This window comes from Chrysochloris asiatica, unplaced genomic scaffold, assembly GCF_000296735.1.
Source record: "Chrysochloris asiatica unplaced genomic scaffold, ChrAsi1.0 scaffold00050, whole genome shotgun sequence".
Classification (NCBI taxonomy): Eukaryota; Metazoa; Chordata; class Mammalia; order Afrosoricida; family Chrysochloridae; genus Chrysochloris; species Chrysochloris asiatica.
Window position 1 is genome coordinate 17593155 of NW_006408568.1, and position 4154 is coordinate 17597308.

General features: G+C 41.3%; 1 pseudogene; it reads right to left on the minus strand.

Annotated features, from left to right (window-relative positions):
* Positions 1-1498: 1498 nt before the first annotated feature.
* On the minus strand, positions 1499-2380 carry LOC102837578 (annotated as a pseudogene).
* Between the last annotated feature and the right edge of the window lie 1774 nt (positions 2381-4154).

Sequence of the window (4154 nt, forward strand, 5' to 3'; positions counted from 1 at the left end):
GTGGGTGGGCTGATTTCATTCAGGTGTCTCTTCTTTCTCTGTCAACTTCCAGATACTATGCCCTAGCTTGAAGATGATTGTCTCACCAAGTGAAAGAATGATGCAGTTGAATCAAGAGTATTTGAACTTTTTTTTTTTTTTTCTTCTTTTCCTTTCCTTCTTTCCTTCTGGGTTCTAACTTCCAGATAAACGCTCCTAATCCTAATGAGTTATGTAAAGCTACTATTATTATATCCACTTTATAGAGAAGATAGCTGAGGTAGAGATTTCCTGTCGTGTCTCTCAGGTCAGTCCTAGTATAAATGTCTTCATGTTGTTGTTATGTGCCGTGGAGTCGGTTCCGACTCATAGTGACCCTGTACAGGGTTTCCGAGGCTGTAAATCTTTATGGTAGCAGAAAGCCTCATCTTTCTCCCGCGGAACAGCCGGTAGTTTCGAACTGCTTACCTTGCGGTTCGCAGCCCAATTCGTAACCACTACACTACCAGAGCTCCTTAAATGTCTTACACAGATGACTAAAATATAGGTAAACAAATTCAGTCTTTTGTCATAGAATCCTATCGTTTCAAGGCAATTATATATATATATTCTTTAGAGTTATTTTTGCTATTAAAGAGTATTCCTTTGGATTGTTTTTTAGGTGCTTCATTAAGCATCTTTGTGATGGCTTATGTTCAATTTGACATGTTTGAGTTATATTTATGGAATGTATCAAACTTACAGAGTACATGAAACTGTTGTGAGGTGTTGTTGAGTCAGCCCTGACTCTCAGTAACCTTCTATAGGGTTTCTGAGATGTGAACCAACCTTGCAGTCCAGTGCATTATCCTGCAGTGCCACATCAGGACTCCATATAAAACTGTGGTGGTGGTGGTGGTTATGTGCTGCAGAACCAACTCATAACGACCCTGCATAGGTTTTCCAAGGCTATAAATCTTTACAGGAGAAGAATGCCTCTTCTTTCTCCGTGGGACAGCTGGTAGTTTCGAACTGCTGACCTTGAGGTTAACTACCTGACTCGTAACCACTACACTACAAGAGTTCCTTTATAAAACTGTAGTGGCATAAAATAAATATTATTTAGGAAAATAATACTAAATTGCACATAACATTATGACTGATCTTACCTGTGTCACCTGGGGAACATTTCGTCAGAGATTTCTTACTCTACACTTTTCCAAAGTAATGTTAAACTGTTAGTTAAAAGCCCAGAGACAGATTAAAATTTTTTTCCTTATCAAAGAATCATATCCCAAAACTCTGTCTCCAATCATAGGTATGGTAAGAAATGAAATGCTGAATTAGAGCCTCTAAAGAGATGTTTCACGAGAGACTGTATTTGTAAAAGCAATACTCTTCTCTCCACCAAACTGAGCAACTACTCTCACTCAAATTCAGATTTTTTTCTTAATAACTCTGCATACCTCTTTTTTAAAGAATTGATGTTTATTTTCCATCAACCTTATTTCAGTTTTCTAAGAGACGATGGAAGAACAGCTTAAGACCACTCGGTAGTTGTTCCTCCCCACTCGGTCGTCTGAGCAGTGGGCGCTGTAGACCAATCTTCAGTTGTAGACTGAGTGCTCCAGTCAACAGGAAACTGCAGAATAGGCACAGAGGACATCTGCACGCCTTCAGACCAGTCTGCGACTTTGGGTGAGCACCAGTAGATTCAATAGTTGGAGCAGTCCATTCGCCCTGAAATTCTTCCTTGGTCCCAGCCTTTTCAACAGCAACCTGGTCTTTCTTTTCAATCTCTTCTGGATCTCTGTAGAAATACAGGTCAGACATGACTTTCCACGGATGCTCTCGAGAGATGGTCCCACGCATGTGTAGAACTTCCCGGCCCAGCAACCACCACATCAGGCCCACTGAGTGAGCTCCTTTGTTCTTAACGTGGGATGGCAGTGTTCACGTAGTGCAAAGGAGAATCTGTGCTGCACGCAGCAGTAGTGGGCAAGTTAATATAAGATGCTTCTGTGAGAAGTTGGTTGTCAGCCCTGGCATGGGTAACCACCAGAAGCCGAGGCTCCTGGAAGGCTGCCTGACTCTGATTAGTGAAGATTCCTGGATTGAAGCTCCCAGCAATAGGAGCGACTCCTGTGCTCTGCAAACTCCAGCACCGCTCGGTGGCTGGTATTTCTGGAGGATCTTATACTGACATCAGCTGGGTTTTCCATGGCAACACTAGTCTGAGCTGCCAGGAGAAGTTTCTCCCAGGCCCTCTTCACGTTATGAAGGAGATGTTATCACTTTTCCTTTTGTAGATGAACTGTTACATTTGGAAGTCGAGGTTGCTACCACCTAAGTGGGTTCCTGCTGCAAGGAATTTGAAGACATCCTACTCCTTCATCTGCAGGACATCAAGGGCTCCGGTCATTGTGAAAGTTTCCCCTTAAGTTAAGACAGGAACCCAGTTTCATCTTAAGACAGAACAATGCCATATGGACATCTCTGGGTAGTGTGGAAAGTCAGCATAGATCTTTCATCCATGAGTATGGATTTGTGGGGATATTTTATGAAAAACAACCTAGTCTTCTATGTATATAATTTGGTTTTTGTTGTTGTTGTTTATTTCAGTTATATCTTTCTTCTCTGCCTCATATTTTACACTTTTGGTATCGAGTCTTAATTGTTCTTAAAATAAAAATGAACCTCCTTTTCTGTTGGTATAAATAAAGCAATATGCAGCCTGGGAGGGGAGGACAGCCGTCTTGGAACCATGCTGAGTGTTTTGAAATTAGCCTGAACTGCAGAAGGCAAAGACAGAAGGAAAGACATTGAGCTAGGGTTTATTGCTGAGCTGCTGAATGAAGCCTTGCTCACATCTCCTCTGAACTTTCGAGTTATGTAAGTCAAACATCGCTTCATTATCATTGAAACAACAACAGTACTAACAACACGCTCTTCTTGCTTTCTTTAATACTGGTGTTACTCCTTATAAATTGAGTGCATTCAATTTCATACAGGGACTAGAAGTTTTTATTCCCCCTGATACACATTTTATGAAGTCTAGCACTTTGTAAACTTTTTGCCTACAATTCTAGCTAAAAGGTATCTTTAAAAATTAGCCTATAATGATTCCTATGTTTCTTTTATAACACATCAGAGTCCTGGTGTGGTGCTGTGGGTGCACTGGACTGCAAGGTCAGTTTGAACCAAAAGGTTGGTGGTTCAAATGTACTATCTGCTCCTCGGAAATACTATGTGGGGTTTCTATGAGTGGAACTGACTTGATGGCACTTAACAACAACAATATAGCCCATATATTTGGATTATTTTTCATAGGTGCTCCCCATGTTCTTCACTGGAAAAAAAATGCAATACTAAAACATTATTTGTGTTCTTATTGCAGAAGGACACACACACACACACACATATATCATAAAGTGCTGTCAAGTTCGTTCCAACTCAATGACCCAGTACAGAGTTTCCAAGGAACAGCTGGCAGGTTTGAACAGCTGACCTTCTGGTTATCAGGTCAGGGCTTATCCTACAGCATTATACCAGAACACACTCTCCCTCTAACACTCTTTCTCTCTATCTATAGAAACTAAAACCCACTGCCATGGAATTAATTCCCAATTTTAGTGACACTGTATAGTGTCTCTGAGACTGTAAATCTTTATGGGAGCAGAAAACATCATCTTTCTCCCACTGAGTGGCTAGTGGGTTTGAACTGCTGACATTGTAGTTAGCAGCCTCGTACTGATTCTACAGTGTCACTAGGGTTCTCCCCCAGCCCCTGCCACTAATGGAGTTGTTGTAGTTAAGTGCCATCAGGTTGGTTCAGATCATAGCAACTCTGCATAGGGGTTCCAAGGAATAGCTGGTGGCTTTGAACCAACAACCTTTTGCTTAGCAGTCCAGCGCTTGTCCTACAACAGCACACCAGGACTCCATGCATATCATATACATATATACACACAGATATGTTTCAAGGTTGATGGTCAAAACGATGTTAATATCAATAATAGTTATATTGTTGTTGCTGTTAGGTGCTGTCAAGTTGGTTCTGATTTATAGTGACCCTGTGTATGGTTTCCAAGGAGTGGCTGGTGGGTGTGAACAACCAACCTTGTGGTTACTAGTCCAATGCTTGTCCTACAGCACCATGCCAGGACTCCACAATAGTTACATCCTTTATATATATA